Source organism: Mustela putorius, unplaced genomic scaffold (genome assembly GCF_011764305.1).
Source record: "Mustela putorius furo isolate JIRA1106 unplaced genomic scaffold, ASM1176430v1.1 tig00000508_pilon_pilon_pilon, whole genome shotgun sequence".
In the NCBI taxonomy this organism is placed as follows: domain Eukaryota; kingdom Metazoa; phylum Chordata; class Mammalia; order Carnivora; family Mustelidae; genus Mustela; species Mustela putorius.
Window position 1 is genome coordinate 14,344,934 of NW_025421402.1, and position 22,884 is coordinate 14,367,817.

The 22,884-nt window shown below is 37.8% G+C and overlaps 1 pseudogene; it reads right to left on the reverse strand.

Annotated features, from left to right (window-relative positions):
• LOC123392334 overlaps nt 1–22,884 on the reverse strand; it is an 88,356-nt pseudogene that overhangs the window by 3,129 nt on the left and 62,343 nt on the right.

Here is a 22,884-nt window from a genome sequence, read left to right on the forward strand (position 1 = left end):
CACTTACCTTTGGATTCGTGTCTTGAAAGAAGTTATTGTGGCCGATGCTGAAGAGGTTACAGCCTATGTTCTCCTGTAGGATTTTGACAGATCCCTGTCTCACATTGAGCTCTTTTATCCATTTTGAATTTATCTTTGTGTATGGTGTAAGGGAACTATGTGGATTTAAGTGGCAATATTAGGCTTAAACTCACTCTGGTGGCTATTCCAAGACATACACTAATTTAAATTGTTAGCCAGATCCTGTACAATCCATGAGAAATCACAAGCAGAGATGTTAAGCAGATTTATTTACCCTGGGCTTGGTCAGGATCTTGTTCACACTTCTCCTTGCTCACTAGGATTCCTTTACACCTACCTCAAATTGAGGCATACTTGTCACATTGAAATGTCAGAGCACCTAAGCCTCTGGAACAGATGAGTGAAGGACAGGCCCTCATATGAGATCCTTGGATGATTGATAGCAGGCTGCTATGAGATTGCTGTGTGCCGGTGAGTGTATACATGGCCATGTGTGTACTGGGGTGGCTTTAGGGAGCTGGGGGATCTCTTCCCATCTGCCCTACCCAATTATGAGGTTGCAGGACTCAACTAGAAGGTTAGTAATCCCATATCTGCTTGACAATATCTTATTAGTTTCAGATATATATTATAGTAATTTGATCTTTATAAATATTATAAAATGATGTCCAAGTTTAGTTATCATCTATCACCATACAAAGTCATTACAATATTATTGAGTATATTTCTTATGGTGTACATTACATCCCCATGACTTATTTCATAACTAGAAGTTTGTACCTCTTATCCTCTTTACCTATTTTGCCTATGCTCCATTCCCTCCCCACTCTGGTAATTACCACTTTGTCTTCTGTATCTATGAATCTGTTTCTGTTTTGTTGTGTTTGTTCACTTGGTTTTTTTTTTTTTTTTTTTTTTTTTTTAGATTCCATATATAAAGGAAATCCTATGGTGCTTATTTCACTTAGCACAATACCTTCTGGGTCCATTCTAGTTTTATAAATGGCAAGATTTCATTCTTTGTTATGGCTCAGTTCATTATATATATATATATATATATATATGTGTGTGTGTGTGTGTGTGTGTGTGTGTGTGTATACATCTCACATCTTTTTTTTCAAAGATTTTATTTATTTATTTGCGAGAGTGAAAGGGAGAGAAAGAAGGAGTGTGTGTGTGTGTGTGTGTGTGTGTGTGTGTACAAGCAGGGGGGAGGGGCAGATGGCGTGGGAGAAGCAGACTCCCTGCTGAGCAAGGAGCCTGATACAGGACTAGATCCCAGAACCCTAGGATGATGACCTGAGCCAAAGGCAGACACCAAACGGAATGAGCCACCCAAGCACCACATATCACATCTTTTTTATCTTTATCTATTGATAGACATAAATTCTTTCCATATCCTGGCTATTGTAAATAATGTTAGTGTGAACATAAAGTTGGATGCATATATTTTCAAATTGGTGTTTTTATTTACTTGGGTCAATACCCAGAAGTGAAATTTCTGAATAATATGGCAGTTCTATTGTAAGGAACCTCCATACTATTTCCATAATGGCTGCACAAATTTTCATTCCTGCCAACAGTGTATGTCATTTCACTTTTCTCCACATCCCACTGATACTTGTTATTTCTTGTTGTTGTTGTTTTTAATAATAACTAATCTAACAGGCTTGAGATGATACCTCATTGTGGGTTTTGATTTTCATTTCCCTGATGAGCATCTTTTAATGCACCTGTTAGTCATCTTCATGTCTATTCAGGTCCTATAGTAAATTGTGGAAGCTTTTCAGGTATTGGGGATGTTTACCCAATATTTGTATGATTTGCAAATATCTTCTCCCATTCATTAGGTTGCCTTTTCATTTTGTTGATGGTTTCCTTCACAGTGCAAAAACTTTTAGTTTGATACAATCCCATTTGTTAATTTAACTTTTGTTGTCATTTTCTACAGAGGCTTAAAAAACTATTTCTAGACCAATGTCAAAGACTTTACTGTGTGTTTTTTTCTACTAATGTTATGGTTTCAGTCTTACATTCAAATCTTGAATCCATTTTTAATTTATTTTTGTATATGGTTTAAGATTGGGGTCCAGTTTCACTCTTTTGTGTGTAGACCTCCAGTTTTTTCCACACTACTTTTAGAAGAGACTGTCTATTCCCCCATTGTATAGTCTTGCCACCTTTGTCATGGATTAATAGACTATATATGTATGAGTTTATTTTTGAACACTCTATTCTATTCTATTGGTCTATGTGTTGTTTTCACACTAGTTTCATACTATTTTAATTACTATAGCTTTATAGTATAGTTTGAATCAGGGAATATAATATCTCAGTTTTGTTTTTCTTTCTCAAGATTGCTTTGGCTATTTGCGGTACCCAACAAAATACTGATGGCATTTTCAACAGAATTAGAACAAAGAATACTAAAATTTGAATGGAACCCCAAAATAGTTCTTTGTTAACATATGCAAAGTTAAGAATAAAAATTAGTTAACACATTAAAATAATTCTATAAATCAGGGTTTTCAAATATGGAAGAAATCCGGAGTTTTGTCATATTATTAAAATGTTCATTTTATTTTTTTAATTAATTACTTAATTTTTTTAAGTATAAAGAAGATAAAAAACACTCCCTGCTTCCACTGATTGATTGTGACCCCAAATTTTATGCCCAGGCTTAGACACCCAGCATGACCCAGGACCTTCCTTCCTCTGACCCCCTTTTTCTACTCCCTGTGCTCAATGCACTCCAATCACACATTTGTCTTTGTCCTGCCCAGGCCTGCATTTTTTTTTTAAGGCTTCAAATTAGTTAACATACAATGCCACACTGGTTTCAGAAGCAAAATCCCGTGATTCATCACCCACATACAATGTACAGAACCCAGTGTTCATCCCAACAAGTACCCGCCTTAATACCTATCACTCATTTAGCCCATCTCCCTACGCAGCTCCCCTCTGGCAACCCTCAGTTTGTTCTCTATATTTAAGAGTCCCTTATAGTTTGCTTCTCTCTCTGTTTTTATCCTATTTTATTTTTCCATGCATTCCCTCTGTTCATCTCTTTTGTTCTTAAATTTGACATGTGAGTGAAATCATCTATTTGTCATTCTGTGACTGACTTATTTCCCTTAGCATAATACACTCTAGCTACATCCACATCATTGCAAATAAGATTTTATTCTTTTTGATCACTGAGTAAAATTTCATTGTATATATATACCACTTCTTCTTTATCCACTCATAAGTCAATGGACAATTGGACTCTTTCCATAATTTGGCTAATGTTGGTAATTTTGCTATAAACATTGGGGTGCATGTGCCCCTTTGAATCAGCACTTTCGTATTAGCATGTTGGGATAAATACTTAATAGTGCAACTGCAGGTTTATAGGGTAGTTCTATTTTTAACTTTTTTTTTTTTTGAGAAAAACTCCATACTGTTTGGTTTTTTTTTTTTTTTTTTTTTAGAAAAACTCCATACTGTTTTCCAGAGTAGCTATACCAGTTTTCATTCCCACCAAATGTGCCAATGGGTTCCCCTTTCTCCACATCTTCACTAATACCTGTTTTTTCCTGAGTTGTTAATTTTAACCATTCTGATTTGTATTTCCTTAATGAGAGATACTGAGCATCTTTTCATGTGTCCGTTAGTCATCTGATATCTTCTTTGGAAAAATATCTATTCATGTTTTCTTCCCAATTCTTAACTGGAGTATTTGTTTTTTGGGTGTTGAGTTAGATAAGTTCTTTATAGATTTTGGATGTTAGTTCTTTATCTGATACATCATTTTCAAATATCTTTTCCCATTCCATTGGTTGCCTTTTAGTTTTGTTGATTATTTCCTTCATGGTGCAGAAGCATTTTGTCTGATACACTCTCAATAGTTCATTTTTGTTTTTGTTTCCCTTGCCTCCAGAGATATGTCTGATAAGATGTTGCTATGGCCAAGGTCAAAGAGGTTGCTGCCTGAATTCTTCTCTAGGATTTTGGTGGTTTCCCATCTTACATTTAGGTCTTTCATCCATTTTTAATTTCTTCTGGTGTGTTGTGTAAGAAAGTGGTTCAGCTTCATTCTTCTGCATGTAGCCTTCGACTTTCCTCAACACCATGTATTGAAGAAACGATCTCTTTTTCATTGGACATTTTTTCCTGTTTGTCAAAGATTAGTTGACCATACAGTTGTTGGCCCATTTCTGGGTTCTCTATTCTGTTCCATTGATGTATGTGTTTGTTTTTGTGCCAGTAACACACTGTCTTAATCACTACAGCTTTGCAATGTGGCTTGAGGTCTGGAATTGTGATGCTTCTTGCGTTGCTTTTTTTTTTTTTTTAAGATTGCTTTAGCTATTCAGGGTCTTTTCTGGGTCCATATAAATTAGAGGATTGTTTGTTCTACCTCTGTGAAAAGTGGTGCTGTTATTTTGATAGAGATTGCATTGAATGTGTAGATTGCTTTGGGTAGTATAGATATATTAACAATATTTGTTCTTCCAATCAGTTTTCTATTTCTTTGTGTCTTCTTCAATTTCTTTCATAATTGTTCTATAGTTTTCAGAATACAGATCTTTGCCTCTTTGGTTAGGTATTTTATGGGTCTTGGTGCAATTGTAAATGGGGTCAATTCTTTGATTTCTCTTTCTACTGTTTCATTATTGGTGTAAAGAAATGTAATAGGTTTCTGTACATTTATGTTGTATTCTGTAGCTTTATTGAATTCATGTGTCAGTTCTAGCAATTTTATGTTGGAGTCTTTTGGGTTCTCTACTCATGTCAACTGCAAATAGTGAAAGTTTGACTTCTTCCTCGTCATTTCGAATGCCTTTTATTCCTTTTTGTTTGATTGCTAAAGCCACAGCTTCTGGTACTATGCTGAACAACAATGATGAGAGTGGATATCCCTGTCATATTCCTGACCTAGGGGAAAAGCTCTCAATTTTTCCCCACTGAGGATATTATCTGTGGGTCTTTTGTATATGGCATTTATGATGTTGAGGTATGTTTCTTCTATTCCTACTTTCTTGAGGATTTTTATCAAGAAAGGATGCTGTATTTTGTCAAATGCTTTTTCTGCACCTATTGAGAGGCTCATATGGTTCTTATCCTTTCTGTTACTAATGTGGTGTATCGTGTTGATTGATTTGCAAATATTGAAGTATGCTTGCAGCACAGGAATAAATCCCATTTGGTCATGGTGAATAATTCTCTTAATGTACTGTTGGATTCAATTAGCTAGTATCTTGTTGAGAATTTTTGCATTCATGTTCATCAGGGATATTGGTCTGTAATTCCACATTTAGTGGGGTCTTTGTCTGATTTTGGAATCAAGGTAATTAATACTGGCCTCATAGAATGAGTTTAGAAGGTTTCCTTCCATTTCTCCTTTGTAGAACAGCTTAAGATGAATAGGTATTAATTCTTTAAATGTTTGGTGGAACCCCTTGGAAAGCCTCTGGCCCTGCACTCTTGTTTGTTGGGAGATTTTTGATTACTGATTCAATTTCTTTGCTTGGTCTGTTCAAATTTTCTATTTCTTCCTGTCTCAATTTTAGTAGTTTATATATTTCTAGGAATTTATTTCTTCCAGGTTGCCCAATTTGTTGGAATATAATTGCTCATAATGTTTTCTTATAATTGTTTGTATTTTCATGGTGCTGGTTGTGACCTTCATGGTTTTATTTATTTGGGTCCTTTCTCTTTTCTTATTGATAAGTCTAGCTAGGGCTTTATCAATTTTTTAAAACTTTTTTTCAAAGAATTAGATCCTAATTTCATTGATCTGTTCTACCATTTTTTTTAAATTTCTTTATAATTTATCTCTGCTCCAATCTTAATTATTTTACTTCTGTTAATTTTAAGATTTATTTGCTGTTCTCTTTTTAGTTCCCTTAGCTGTAAGGTTAAGCTGTGTATTTGAGACTTTTCTTGCTTCCTCAGGAAGGCTTGTATTGCTATATACTTTGTTCTTATGACCACCTCTGCTGTGTCCCAAAGGTTTTGAACTGTGATGTTTTCATTCTTACCTGCTTCCATGTATTTTTTTTATCTTAATTTTTTAAATTTAATTTTATTTTATTTCAGTGTTCCAAAATTCATTGTTTATGCACCACACCCAGTGCTCCATGCAATATGTGCCCTCCATAATATCCACCTCCAGGCTCACCTCCCCACCCCCCCCAAAAAAAACCCCTCAGTTTGTTTCTCAGAGTCCACAATCTCTCATGGTTTGTTTCCCCCTCCGATTTGCCCCAACTCACTTCTCCTCTCCATCTCCCAATGTCTTCCATGTTATTCCTTATGCTCCACAAGTAAGTGAAACCATATGATAATTGACTTTCTCTGCTTTAATATCCTGATTGACCCACTCATTCTTTAGTAGGATGTTCTTTAACCTTATGTAGTCATGGTTTTTCCAAATTTTTTCTTATGGTTGCCTTCAAGTTTCATAGTGAAAATATGCATGGTATGATCTCAATCTGTATGGTTGAAGCCTGATTTGTGACCCAGTATGTGATCTCTTATGGAGTGTTCCATGTGTGCTCGAAAAGAATGTATATTCTGCTGTTTGGGGACAAAATGCTCTGAATATGTCTGTTAAGTCTGTCTGATCTTGTGTGTCATCCAAAGCCACTGTTTCCTTGCTGATCTTCTGCTCAGATGATCTGTCCATTGCTGTGAGTGGGCTGTTGAAGTATCCTATTATTGTATTATCATCAATGAGTTTCTTTACGTTTTTCATTAATTATTATATATTTGGCTGCTCCCAAGTTGGGTGAATAAATATTTACAGTTGTTAGATCTTGTTATTAGGCAGACTCCTTTATTATGGTGCCCTTCTTCACCTCTTATTAAGGTCTTTGGTTTAAAATCTAGTTTGTCTGATACGAACTCTAGTTTGTCTGATACAAACTCCAGCATTCTTTTGATGTCCATTATCATGATAGATGGTTCTCCACCCCTTCACTTTCAATATGGAGTTGTTTGTGAGTCTGAAATGAGTCTCTTATAAATAGCATATTGATGGGTCTCGTTTTGGGTTGTTTGTTTGTTTTTAAGTAGGCTTCACTCACAGAATGAAGCCCAATGTGCAGTCTGAACTCACTACCCTGAGATCAAGACCTGAGCCAAGATCAAGAGTTGGATGTTTAACTGACTGAGCCACCCAGTCATCCCAGGGTCTCGAGTTTTTTAATCCATTTTGATACCCTATGTCTTTTTATTGAAACATTGAATCCACTAATATTCAGAGTAATTGAAAGATATGACTTTAATGCCAATGCATTACCTATAAATTTGCTTTCCTATAGATGATCTCTATCCCTTTCTAGACTTTGTTAATTTTTGTCTCTCTTTCCCATTCAAAGTGTCCCATTCAGTACTTCTTGCAGAGCTGGTTTAGTGTTTACTAACTCCTTTAGTTTTTGCTTTTCTTGGAAATTCTTTACCTTTCCTTTCATTCTGAATGACAGTCTTGATGGATAAAATATTCTTGGATGCACATTTTTTCCCATTTAGCATAATGCTAAATGCTAAATACTAAAAATGCTATTTTGTTCTGGTCCGCCGAGTTTCTGTGGACAGTTCTGCTGCTAACCTTATGTGTCTACCCTTGTACATTGAGGTTATTTTTGCCCCTAGCTGCTTTCAGAAATCTCTCTTTATCTTTGTATTTTGCAAGTTTCACTGGTATGTCTTGATGTTGATCTGGTTTTGTTGATTTTTGAGGGGATAGTTCTCTGTGCCTCTTAGACTTGAATACTTCTTTCCTTCCCCAGATTAAGTAAATTCTCAGCTATAATTTGTTCAAACTTCTGTTGCCTCTTCCCACTCTTCTTCTGGGACTCCAATGATGTGGATATTATTGCACTTCGTGAAATTGCTGAGGTACCAAAGTCTATAATCATGATGTAATAATTTTTTCCTTCATCTTTTCAGCTTCATTATTTTCCATAATTTTATTTACTATATAACCTACTCAACTCAGCTTCTTCCATCTTCATGATTCCATCCAGTCAGTTTTGCATCTCAGTAATATATATTTTTTAAATTTTATTTTGGCCTAATTTTTCGGTCTTTTACCTCTGCAGCCAAGGTTTCTCTGGTTTCTTCTATGCTTCTGTCAAACCTAGCTAGTATTCTTATGACTGTTCTAAATTCTTGTTTGGATGAATTGCATATATCTGTTTTGGGAGAATCTCTGGCTGTGATTTCTTCTTGACTTTTTTTTTTTTTTTTTTGAGAATTCCCCCATCTTGTCATTATGTCTAGCTTTCTGTCTTTTGCATATTATGAAAACTATGTTTCCTGCTCTTGAGAGTAATACTATATTAATAAGGGGTTCATACACTGCCCAGGGCCTGGTGCTTCAGGAAGTGTTTCTTGTATATGCTATGTGCACTTTGCTATTGTGTTTTTTAGCTGCTCTTCCCCACAGGTCAGTACTCTACAGAGTTTCTCCTTATAGTGGGGAGTGTTTGGAACTTTAGGTAGGTGTGCTTTGATTTGTTAAGTCTGGTACATGATGGAGTGGAGTGCTTGTTTGGTCTTCTGAGAGAAAGGCCTGCTTTGCTGGCTCACAGTCAGACCTGACTTTGCAATGATGCCCCTGCCAGGTGCAAGTGGAAGGGCTCAGTGTAAGTGATTCCAACCTCCACTGGAAGCACTGTGTTTTCTTCTGAAATGCAACCATGTGGATGGGTGGAGGCCGGGGGTGGGGAGGGGTGGGGATGGGGGCGGGGATGGAGTCACCCTGCCCTTTTGTCCTTGGGGAGGAAAACTCAACTGCCTCTGTTGTTCACAGAGACTGTTCACTCACAGTCTCAACCTGTCTGTGCCTGGCCATTGTCACACCTGACACCACAGTTCTCCTGTGTTTTATCTCTGGCACACAACTGGGATTCAAAACTCCAAATCTTAAAGGGCCCAGCAAGGTATGGACCTACTCTCCCCTCTCCCTGCAGGGAAGAGACTTGCAGCACACCCCTCACTGCTCTGTCCCAGAAAAGCAGCTGCACAGTGCACACACAGTGGCTGGAGTCCACTGTGATGCAGAGCAAAAAGTTGTGACCAAGCTATCTGCCCTCTGCATGTGACAGTCCCTGCCTCTGAACAAGTGTTCAATGACCCCCCACCCCCACAGTGAGCCCTTTGTCCTTGGAGAGGCAAGGTACATTTTCAAATGTACTTTAGAGGCAAGTACATTTTCAAATGTACTTTAGCAGGGGGAGCAATCTCTTCCAGTGCTACCCAGACGATTCCCTCACTGCAGCACATTGTGGAACCTTATCCTCCTCTCTCTCCCACTTTTTCCTTCTTTCCCTGACTTCACTCTGTGACAATGGCTCCTTCCCCTCCATAGCACTGTGGTTTCTCTCTCCCCCCAGTTCAGGGCTCCAAACCTCTCATCTACCACATTCTCTCTTCCCATTACGCAGATTGTTTTCTTAACCCTCAGATCAATTTCCTTTGTTCAAAATGATAAGATATTGATCTAGCTGATTTGAGGAATGGGGCAAGCTCAGGGTCTTAACTCTTCCTTTCTCTGTTATATTTTTAATATATCTTTGGATTTTATTTGATTTCTTTGATCCAAGATTGCCAGTATATTCAATCAATTAGAAATAAATTATCCTGATCTGTTTATTCATAGGACACCAAATTATTTTCACTGAAATTCTTCCTAAGTTGACTGATAGTGTCAAGTAATGAGAGGTCATGTCAAATGAGAGGTAAGATTTCTTGCTGACTGTGTTGTATGGCTGTGTGGGCCAGGTGGACTTCTATAAGGATTCACGGAGATTCATGGTAGCCATACAGCATAGCTCTGCACCAAAGATTCACAAACATACATTTTTCATGGGCATGTTCCATAATGTTTTGTCCAGTTCAGCTGGAAGGAGTGGTGGCCAACCAGGTTTTAAGCAAACTTATTTTTATATTTGGTCTAATACTGCTAATGCAAATTATACATAAGGAAGAAATATAGCAGAAACTAAGTGATATATGCATGCTAAAGTGTGATTGCTTCTGCATTTGTGCATAAATACATGGAGAGTGATGTAGAAGATAGAATGGGCAAAAAGAATAAATGCCTTTTTATTTATGGAAAATAGTGGCTCTGTAAGTAAAAAGAGTCTAATTCAGTAAATGATCTGAGTCAATCTATTTTACTACCAAGTCAATACATGATAGATAGATAGATGGATGGATAGATAAAATAACAGTGGCTAGTCACCACTGCTATAGTAAGAATATGTTCTTTTATTCGATCAGATTTAAATTCACACCAGGAACAAATTAAAATTTTTCTAAATTGAAATTTCATTACTGACTAGTATAAATGAATGTATTATACATTTAATAGATGATGGCATGCCTAATTAGGAACTGTTAATTCTTTTCTTTGATATAGCATTTTTCCTTAAGTAATTTTTTATAATTAGTACTAAATTATAGTAATGAAATATCTTACCTATGAAGAAAATACTGAATAATGTATTGACTAATAGCATATGTTGAATTAATTATTTAGTGTAATTTGACAGTAATATTTAAATTCATGTTGTTTTGACTCTGACAGTGAAATACATCATGTACAAAAAATTTTTGGAGTACCTGGTATTTTTTACAGAGAAATTATGAATTTGTATTTCAAAAGAAGAAATAGAAAAATTCCAAGTATATAATGGAAAAGGTCTATATTTCTGCTAATTTAATGTGTTTGACACATATGAAACTAATTAGGTAAACACGTCAACCAATTAATCTAGTTAATGCTATTAAGTATTACACAACTTAAAAGTATATTCTATGTTGAGAAGTTAATAAAAATAATAATCGGGGCACCCAGGTGGCTCAGTGGGTTACACCTCTGCCTTTGGTTCAGTCATGATCTCAGGGTCCTGGGATCGAGCCCTGCATCAGGCTTTCTGCTCAGCAGGGAGCCTGCTTCCTCCCTCTCTCTCTGCCTGCCTCTCTGCCTAGTTGTGATCTCTGTCAAAAAAATAAATAAAATCTTAAAAATAATTAAATAAATAAATAAAAATTAAAATAATAATCGTCCTGATTCAGTAGTTACAATGTTATAAATCAGAGTATAAGTATAAGGCAGCCCAGAAGATTCTACCCTACATTTGTTTTAGTGTTGGTAGATCCAAAGAGGTTGCTTTTACTGGATTCTATTATCTTAGTCTATGATTTAAGGACTTCATATTATTTTAACTATATGTGCAAAACCTAAACGGGGAACTACAAATGACAATTTGAAATAATTAGAGAACAAGAACTATCTGTATTATTGAGAATACTATTCTCAATATGTATTATTGAGCATCTATGTAACCACACTCTAATTGTAATTAGCAAATCAAATGCATTAGGTTAAGTGGAAGAATAATGTGGATTGCATCTGCTGAATTTGATGTAAAGGCCTTCAGGTATTGAACTGGGCTCAGTGGTTATGTAAGATTCACAGAAAAAATGTGGCTGCTCTGGGAAAGAAGCACAGCCTAGAGTAACACTGTCTAACAGAAATAAAATGTCAGCCACAAATGCAAACCACACAGGTAAAACTTCACATTTTTTAGTGGCCATGCAAGAAAAGTTAAAATAAACAAATGAAATTAAACTTATTAATATATTTTACATGACCCAGTATGTTCAAAATACTATTATTTGAACTTATAAAAGATTGTGATATTTTACATTTTTTTTATACTAAGTCTCTGAAATCCAATATATATTTTATAATTATATATAGCACATCTCAATTTGTACTAACAGCATTTCAAGTGTTTAATACCCATAGATGGTTGGTGGGTACAGAAAGTTCAACCTCAGACTCTCTCTTTGGGCCTGGCTAGCTATTCATTCTCTTCAGTGTTTTGAATGAAGAGTTTCTTAGGAGATTCATGTATTGTATTCATGAGAAAATGAGAAAAGCAAAAAATATCCTGGTAGTTTAGAAAAACGTATAAATATTACAAAAGCCTAACTCAAAGGGCACTTTTTGGTCCCTAGCTTATTGGACCTTTCTGCAGCACTTGCCACGGTAGATTACTTTCTGCTCCTTAAAACTACACATCGATGGTTTTCTCCTATCTCACTGACTTGTACACATTTTGAGTCAGATCCCCTTTCTCTGTTCTACAATGTTGGTGTTTTACAGACTTTTTTTTGACCCCCATTTTGTTCTTACCCTACAACTTCTCCCAGGAGTACCTCAAGCTCTTACATAGGCTGATATCACTCAAATGTTATCTCTGGCCTTACATCTTTTGTTAACCTTTATTTCCAAATGCCTGTTGGATAGGTCCACCCAGCTATTTTACAAGCACGTAAACCCATCATCCTTCCTTCTACACCTGCTCTTCTAGTCCATAGTTCATATGGTGTCATCACCATCCACTGAATTAGAAACCAATGGTGAGCCTTGACACTCTGCACTCCCTCACTAATCAGCAAACCCTATTGATTTCGCCAACTTAATATATATCTATACTTCCCTCTCTCAAAAAAACATCTGCGATTCACTTAATTACCCTCTGTTTCTTGGAATGAGGCAAAATCTTCATCAATTCACCATTTTACTAATCACGTGCCCTCAAACCCATCTTCCCAACACAGCTATGGAAAATGAAAGAAAGGCCATCTTTACTCTTGCTTAAAACACTTCAGTGGTTGCCATAAGTTAAAGAATAAGGTCCAGAATCTCTGGTTCTTCATATCCTCTTACTGCCTTGCTCTTTAATTTTATTCTTATACCACTTTCTGAACTTCACACTCTACCAATACAAGACTCTAATGTAGCTCTCCACAAACACCAAGCTGTGTGTGAGCTGTGCTTCCTTGGTTCCTTTTATTCTTCCCCTTCTTTAATCCCGGACTCATCCATTAAGAACCCACATATGTTTTACATCATTTCCTTAAAAGGCTGTAAATTGGCCACCATCCAAGATTGTTTCTGGCTGGGTGGGGGTCCTCTTGTTGCTTCCTAAACATACCTCTATCACAGCATTAAGCATGTCTATTAAATTGTCTTCTGGATGTCTCCACCATCACGTGGTATAAATCTTTGTATCTTTGATATCCAGCACAGTGCTTTGTATAAGGATTTGATGAACTAACCAAAGTCAGGTTAAAAACACTAGCATTTGTATGTTCACTCACATGTACAAAAGCTGCACACATGAGGACACTCAAGCAAAGAAGACATTCGTTCCTTTAAAAGCAGCACAGGTAAAGAAATTGAAACATTTTAGTAAATTAAAAATCGATATGCGTGAACAGTGAATACAGCTCCCTCAAAGCATGAATTGTGTTCAGTTTGCCTTACTTGAAGAATGTGCGAGTTTTAGCTCAAACTTTCCTTGTCAACACCTTAGAGGCTGACTAGTTGTGGGCGAACAGAGGGAAAGAAGGTTACAGAGATTAGTGTTGAAGTTGTCTCCTATGATCCATGGCATCAATTCACTTTGCCAACCCCCAGTTTTCTCATTAGTAACATGAGGAAATTAGGCCTATGAGAGTCCTCCTGAATCTTAGATTCCATAATTCAAGATTGTGTCTACATAGGAGTGGAGAGAGGAGGAAAACAGGGAGAGGAAATAAAACAGAACTTGCTTACATCCCAATTCATTCTACTTGAACCTATAAAAACACATAGCATCATTTTAATTAGAGCTGTTTCATTAATTTTAATTTTTCCAGATACATGAGTATTTATGCTATATTACAGGAATAGTTATGAGGAGATGTGAAAATGTTTTATTCTTCTTAAGTCCAATAGACATTACATGATAACAATGTCCATAAATGTTAATGATTTTAGTTTCATTTTTCTTTTCCCAAGATAGAATAGTTGCATTACGACAATATTGAATCTGGTAGGGATTTAATTCCTTATGCAGCTGTGCTCAGGAAATCAATGGGATAAAGCTGAGATGTCAGTGCATCTTAATTTGGTCAGTCATGTCCTATAGATGTGTGAAAATCATTGCATTTTTCTACAAGAAGTTCTGAGCGCCATTTAAAATATACAAACTGAACATGGCCTTCAGTGGTACTTAGGACCTCATTGTGTACACTGTTGATGACCAATAAATGATTGTTTAGTAGCCAAATAATTCACATAATAGAGAAAATGTGCTCTGTAGACCACAATGGTATAGTTTTTTGTTTTTTTTTTTTAAGATTTTATTTATTTATTCGACAGAGAGAGATCACAAGTAGGCAGAGAGGCAGACAAAGAGAGAGGAGGAAGCAGGCTCCCGGCTGAGCAGCTGATGTGGGGCTCGATCCCAGGACTCTGGGATCATGACCTGAGCCGAAGGCAGAGGCTTTAACAGACTGAGCCACCCAGGCGCCCCCACAATGGTATAGTTTTAAGAGCATTATCAATGACCAAGAACACACTGCAAAGCAAGGTTGTGAAATATCTCTGTCATATAGGGGACTTTGTAGAGGAACATTAGTTTTACTTCTATATAAAGAGCACATGCTTGTTGAGAAGATGAAGACAGTACAGTATAGATAAATTCAAAATAGATACTCACCTTTATTTCCATCCAATCTCCAAAACTTCTCTGATAACAGCATGCTGTATAATGGTTTGGGGTATTTTCTATGCCATTGTAATGGGATGTCAAGGAACTTTTCCTGTTGTTCTGGACTTGTCAGTGGCTAGAGCTGAGGGCAAAGGGTGCATTTAACAATTGGAGATGTCTTAACCTCTCTGATCCTTAGTTTCCTCACATTGAGAATGGGAGCAGTGATCAATTTCCTTCCTAACTCAGAGCATTTTTCTTTTAATTGGTGAAACATAAATGAAAATAGTCTATAATTATAAATCGCTACACAAATAAGGTGTTATTCTGATTCTCAAAGAATGAAAATAAATTTTGGATCCTATGATGCCAAAACAGCAAGCAAGAAGCCCTCAAACCTATGATCTATCTGATTAAAAAACGTTTATGAAGTTGAAAGTAAATTTTGTGATAGAACAATATCTGCTCAATAAAATGCCTGCTCATCCGAAGAGTGGTCACTAAATTTAAACAAATTTTAACATTTCATAAACTATTCATGAAATTTCCAAACAACATGCTATACAACCATTAAAACTAATTATGATATTTTTTCTCATATTTCCAAAAAAAATGTTAAGTGAACTTCAGAATGCAATAATATTCTGTACATTACCATTGCAGCATAAAAGGGATGTACAAACACAGAAAACAATGTGCTTAAAATAAAATAATTTTAATCAGTTTATAAAACCGTAACATTTCAAAACTTTACATGTTTTATGTATTTTGTTTTAATATAGGGAAATATAAGAGATGGAAGAAATCAATGGTTCAGCATTTACTACTTTACTATGAGATAAACTAGAAGATAAAATCCCCCTATACATACTAATAGAAGAAATGTATCTCAGTGGTACTTGTGTACTGAAGGTTTGTTTTCCCTCCCTTCCCCAACTCATATGTTGAAGCACTAATACCTAACCTGTTGGTCCTAGGAGGTGGACCTTTGGAGGTGATAGGAATTAGATGAGATCATAAGGGCAGAACCCTTAGGATCGGGCTAGTGCCCTTAGAAGAGTCAAGAGAAAGTTCACAGCTCCATTTTCTGCCCCACTGGGATGCAAGAAATCAGCAGTCTGCTGAAGGCTCTCTCCAGAACCCATAGGTTCTGGCATCCTAATTTCAGAATTGCCACCTCTAGCACTGTAAGCAATAAATTTCTGTTCTTTATAAAGTAGCCAGTGTATGGTAGTTTGTTACAACAACCCAAGCTGACAAAGAGGATCCTATAGTAACAAACCTCTAAATAACATCATGTGAAAGAATGGAGAAAAAAGTTTCTTTCCCTACTGGTGTTGGACTTCACTAATAATGTTTGGTTGTTCGTGTTTTTTAACATTATTTCTTCAAGCCCAGGATCTCACAGTGACTTGAAAAATTCTGAAACGCTGCTCAGACCCTCCCTACATTTGGAGCACCAACCAAGAAACCGTCTTTCCAGATCTGTAAGAATCATTGTCATTAGAAAAAGTGTTTAGAGAAGAACCATAACCATGCTCACAAGAGTGCCCATTTCCCCATCTCTCCTTGCTTTGGGCCAGGGCACAGAGAGGAGACCCAGGCCTGCCCCCACAGAGAGACTCATCGGGCAGAGAAGTCAAGATCTGGATATCCACAACCTCCATCCAGTGTAGGGTGAATTTAGATGCAGGTGACTGCACAGGTGCCATGGGGATTTGGGAGAAGGACTACCTGGGATGGGAGGCAGGGAGAAATCTTCAAGGGTTCAGAAATGAGCCATTTCCCGAGCAAAGAATACTGTCTTCAAGGCATGGGGAATTTAGACTTCATTCCTCGTGTTTTAAAGCTGTACCAGCTGGGGTCGTAGGGGACGGGGGTGGGCGGTGGCAGGTTATGGGGAAGAAACATAGCCTGATGAAAGTTGAGACTCAAGAGATCAGAAAAGCCCAGAGCCGTGCATCTGGAAATTCAGGATTATCCTGTAGGAAATAAGGAGCCACAAGATGGATGGAACAGGGCGTCATCCCAACATCCCAACAGAGAAGGTAGAGGAGAGTGTCACAGCAATGGGTGAGCAGACACTAGGGATTGAAGAGCATCCCTTCCAGCCCGTGTACTTTGCATCTAGGGAAACTGAGGCTCAGAGAAGAAAAGAGACTGGTCCATGGGGGCCATTTGGCTTCCGAGGTTGAATATGGCGGTGGAGGCCATCAAGGGAGGGCCTGCCTTAATTCCCTGAGGACAAGCACATAGTCTTACGGGTGCTACTGGCTCTGCGGACAGTCAAGGTCTAGCAATGGGGTAGGAAGAGAAAAAACAGAGGCAGCAGCAGTGGGTTTTTTTTTTTTTAACTAGTCCTTGCCACTTCATCCCTTGCTCCTACCCTCTCTGGCCCCTAATTTCCTACTACCTAGAGGAGACCCTACACCTGCCCTGATCTCAAACAGTGGATTCACTGCCAAGGCACAGGACAGGCAGCAGGAATGGCAAAAGCATATTTCTTCTCTCCTGATCCCCACACTTGTGTTTCTATGCAACCTGTGACTGTTTACACTACTCCAGCAGTCCGGCGCCCAACTCCAGCGACATCTCCCCACAACCCCACTTCCTCCCGGCCACAGTGGGGTCAGCAGGCCCCAAAGGGGACAAAGCAGAAGTGATGCCAGCAGAGCCCAGGGACGAGGTGTAGGGGGTCAAGGCCCCTCGCAGCTCCCCCTGCTGGCTGCAGTTGCCCCGGCCCCCATGCACCCGGGGTTAGTGCGGCCTCTTCAACCACCCCCATACCTGGTCCCCCTACCGCTCCCACCCACCTGCAGTGAGCACTGCCCACAGGCTATTTGTATTGTGTTTTTTATCAAAATGAACGTTCAAAATAATGAAACCATATGCAGAGCTACATTATATTTTCATACATTTCAGTTTTATAAATATGAATGCTTCTGTTTAGATTCCCAAAGCTGCCATTTCAAGTGGAACCAAATATTCTCGAAATATGTAAGAAACTGAAAATTTTATCATTCATAAATAACCAAAATTGACAGAAGAATGTATAAAATAACCTCAAAATACTTTTAAAAGCATATTTTTTCCTCAGCTACTTTTACTCTGTGAAACTGACCTGGAACTCTGATCTCTATAATCTGTCTAGTTTTTAAATACATTAATGTTTAGTCTTTAGACTAGAAAAAAAAAATCACTGTGAATGATAATTCCAAAATCAGCCTGTGACCCATTACATCTCAGTGGATTTGGCGTCCTGATCTTTTCTCATTCTGGTGTAACCTCAGCATCCTGCTTCATTTAATTCTTTAAACTTTAATTAAAAAACAGCAGGAAAAGCCAAGAAGATAAAGCAGATGAAAATCCCTTTATAGCCTGTAGGATAGTGAATAACAGTTTGAGAAAATGAGGGAAATTTTGTTCAACTATGAATATGATCCATGAAAATTTATTTCTTGTGGATTATTATTTTGTAGAGGAAAACCATTATCAATCTGATGGGTTACTGCACTAGAAATATCAGAATCAAGCTGTCTGAAAAGTCTGTATCAGATAGACAATGCTATTCTACCTAGTTCTTTTTTTTTCCCCTCCTTCTAGAGTATTTAAGCTTGTTGTTAAATTTACTCAGTTGTGGGGTCTCAGATTCATACTCTTGTATTGCATTCTGCCCTGGCTGATGTGGCCATTTCAATAACACAGAGAATCTGAGAATTTGGCTGTAGATTTGTTGAAGGCCAAATTAACCTTTCTAGCAATCTTTTATGTTTGGAAAGTGATCTGTTTGTAGCACAATTACAACCTGAATTGGGAAGAAGATGTTAATAAAAATGAGGCAAGTGTCTAGCCCAATGCCCTGAATATAAGCTACACTCAATAAATGTTTTCTCCATGAATAGTTGAATGCATAAATAAGGAAAGTATTTGGAAAAGGGGAAAATATATTAAAATAATGACTTTTTTTTTGTACTGGACATATCTCTGGAAAGTCTGAATAAAAATTCTTTAATAACATCCATCTTTTCTGGTGGTACATCTGGTGTGTTTGAAACTCAATTTTTTTATTTGGGAGAGAATAATTAAATGTGGAGGTTTCCATATTTGATTAGATTAACTGATTTTTCTGAGCTGAGTCTAATTATAGAGTATCATAAAGAGGTCATATGACAGTGTTCCGCAGGGTGAATTTTTAGAAGAAGCAAGTGTGCCCTGAAAGTTTGCAAACTGGGGGAAGAAGAAACAGCAAGGGTCAAAAAGTGAACCACACAAGTATAAATGTATTTGCCTAGGACTCTGCTTTTTCCACAAGGGAGTGAAACAGATTTCTGTGTTTTCTTTTCCTCGTGTTGTCTTATAATGTTGCATTATCATTTTTCCAGCCATCCCATCACAGAAACTAGAGCCCATCTTATAGCTTCCATGAAATGCTTTCTGACTGTTTTCATTTGTTTTCCAAAAAAATTTTGGCTGAAATTTTTATACCCCTAAGCCATAGTTCCTTTAAGAGAAACAGTGACCCTTGGGGTGCCTGGGTGGCTCAGTGGATTAAGCCGCTGCCTTCGGCTCAGGTCATGATCTCAGGGTCCTGGGATCGAGTCCCGCATCGGGCTTTCTGCTCAGCAGGGAGCTTGCTTCCCTCTCTCTCTCTCTCTGGCTGCCTCTCTGTCTACTTGTGATTTCTCTCTGTCAAATAAATAAATCTTTAAAAAAAAAAAAAAAAGAGAAACAGTGACCCTCTCTGGCTCATATTTTTCCCTCTCCCTCAAAATCATATAAATCCAGATGATTATGATTGACTTTGGAGTCCAAATACCTTTCAAGTACAGTACCTCAGTGGTTGGTTCTCCGTGACCAGTGAGTCCGCTTCCATCTCACTGGAGGGCCAGTTGCTGATGCCAGTAGTTGATCTTCATGTCTGACTTCCTCTTAGACACAGCTGCATCTCACCATTCAGACAGTATTTTTTCTACATTCTGCTTGGTCTGTGGAGGCTGTTCTAACCCACTTCCCTTCTGTGTTCTTTACCAGGCTCTGACATCATGTATTTCCTATCACTTGCCCATTGCTATATAATCCCCAGGGGTGGCATATTCGCTTGGGCTTTACCCAGATCTCATATCTCTGCTAAGCTTATCTTGCTGTTCCTCAGTATCCTCCTCTCCATTATGATTTCTGTTACAACCTCCTAAAATGAATCCATAAAGCTTGGTAGCACTTCTTCTCAGATATTAGTTAAATATTGGTCTTCTGTAGTTACTAGTATCAGTATCAGTAGTGCAAGACTAGTGATGCAGTAATAACTAGCACTGCACCTTTAATCATCTGAATACCATGAAGATATTCATACGGTCCTCAAACCCACCACTACATGAGAATTATTTAAATACCAAATAAGCATGTTGCTATTTTTCAAATATATACATAATCTTATGGTTAATACAGTAAAATGCATAGGTGATGAAATTCAAAGTAACTTGTGCTGTTATTTACTTCCTTCATCAAAACACACTAATAGTACTAACAGCTCCTCATGTGCTTTCTGCATTGATAGAGGTGATTAAATATTCTCCAACTGTGGACACAGACTGTCCTATTAGTCATCATTATTGGGTCACTTGCTGTTGACGATTCTGCCCCATAGCCAGCACTGATACCGAGGGTGGCAGTTGACCCAAACGTCCACATTTGAAGTCTTTCTGGGATTTCTTAAACTGGAGTCAATGAGTGTGAAGCACTTCCTCTCTGCTGGTTTGAACTTCTAAGACCATTAGACATAACAGTTCTTCGTTCCTTCTCATAGACCAGAAGATAATCTAGAGTAAGAGAGAAACAGGGATGGGAAATAACATGAGCTCTAGAAATCTGTTTCCACACAGATACCAAAGAATAACTGTGAATATTTATGCTACTCCAGTTTTATCCCTTCAAGTTTCCAGTATGCCTGAGTTTTTAAAGTGGTGTTCTTCTCACTTGGTCCAAAGAGACAACCGATAAAATAGATCATTGAACTGGCATAGTACATGTTGTATGTGTCTTCAACTAGTCTGCTCCAAGACTCATGAGTGGCAAGGAGCAGAGATGATGTGGGAGTATTTCCTCTATTTGACCAGGGCATATAAAGATGACAAAGAAAAAAATATTAAGACTTAGGATAGGTCGGGGCACCTGGGTAGCTCAGTTGGCTAAACAACTTCCTTGGGCTGGGGTCATGATCCTGGTGTCCAGGAATGGAGTCCCGCATCGGGCTCCCCGCTCCATGGGGAGTCTGCTTTTCTCTCTGACCTTCTCCCCTCTCATAGTCTCTCTCTCACTCTCTCTATCAAATAAATAAATAAAATTTAAAAAAAAAAAAGAAAGACTTAGGATAGGTCATCCTGATATAAATAAAGAGATATCATGAGATCTCACTCTGCTCATAGGAACTGTAGAATTTGTTGTGAATTGTCAGAAATCCTTTGGTGGTAAAACAATTTCATAGTGTCTGGGGGAGTATCATCTATAAATTAGGCACACTCTTATTCCCTGCAGTTGGGCTCGGAGAGCAACCTAGTCTAATACACAGATAACACATACTCCACCAACCACCACATCTTTTTCATCTTTTTTCACTCAAGACACTCTCTTTATCCCTTTCATATTTTTATAGAAGTCATAATTTGAGTTAAAGTCCTTAGATAGAAATTTCACTCTAGGGATGCCTGGGTGGTTCAGTCGATTAAGCATCTGCCTTCGCGTCAGGTCATGATCTCAGGGTCCTGGGATCAAGCCCTGTGTTGAGCTCCCTGCCTGTTTCTCCCTCTGTCTCTTCCCCCACTCATCCTCTCTCTCTCTCTTTCTTTCTCTCTCTCTTAAATAGAATAAATAAATTTTTTTAAAAAAAGAAATTTCACTCTACTTGGAGTTAAAAAGCTTAGAGTCATCAGTTTGGGAAGTCGTTAGACAAGGAGCTAGGTGCTGCTATTGGAATTAGAAATGATATAGCTACGTGGGTATGTTTCTTATCTAGAGTCCAATCTATATTAGCAGAGACTTTTACCCAGATAGCAAGATTTCCTTGTCTAACACAGAAGGGTGATAAAGGATAGACAAGAATTGAGATTGGCTGTGGGCTGTACTGTAAGCTTGAACCAAAAAGTGAAAGAGAAGCACTGTTGCTGTTAAGACAATGATATTAGAGATGACTTAGACAACGAGTCCTCATATTTGAGGTGCCTGTAGAACACATGCTCGTTGCTATGACTAGTAGACAATGAGGTGGATGTGTGGTGTCTAACTTTTCACAGGTGACAGTGCAGAAGGTAAAGAATCAATATTTAGCAGCATACAGATGGTCATTGAAACAATAGGACTGCAAGAGATTGCTTGGGAGAGTACAAGTGGAAATGACCAGGATTAGAAGGTCAGTTCTTGGTAGCTCCTTACTTAAACATAAATTTAAACAAAACATTCCTGGGGTGCCTGGGTGGCTCAGTAAGTTAAGCAGGTGCTTTGGCTCAAGTCATGACCTGGGGGTCCTAGGATCGAGTTCTGCATTGGGCTCCCTGCATGGAGGGGAATCTGCTTCTCTCTCCCCCTCTTTGCTTATCCTCGTGCTCTCTTTCTCTTGCACACATGCATTCTCAAATAAATAAATAAAATCTTTAGAAAAAATAAAAATAAATAAAATACCCCTTTGTAGTTTTGATAGAACTGATTACTTAATTATTAATAATAACAGGTGTGCCCTTTATGAAGTTTATTACTAAAAAACCATAATGTTTAGTTCTGCCATGATTTAAGTACCTCTTTCCTTTTTGTCTGGAGCCAGATGAACTCTAACTACTCATCATAGATAAAATAATGAATCAAATAAGATGGCTTCACCTTCTTTATCACTTACTCACAATGCTTACTTTCTATTCATTGATACTCTCGTTTTGCTTTCTTTCTGCCAAGATGGACTCTAGCTAAGATAACCAGCTTTGGGAGGGATTGATACTTTCGGTCTGAAAGGTGTCTCCGTGCCCTTGAAATGATACTGCATGAAGAAGTGTAGAATTCCCTGGGCATAAAAGAAGCTCCACCAGGATCCTTCCTAATTTAGACATTCTTTGGATCTTTCCCTGTTTGGACAGATGTCTTTAGGTTTAGGGTATGAATGAAAGATAAACGATGTAGTCAACTGAATAATGACACCCAGAGCTCCCAGAGCCTAATTTAACCTGGAGTTTGTGAGTGTTACTTTACCTGAAAAACTATGATTTCAAGTGTGATTAAATTACAGATCTTGCAATGGGGAAATTGTCTTGGAATATCTGGGTGGACCCTAAAAGCT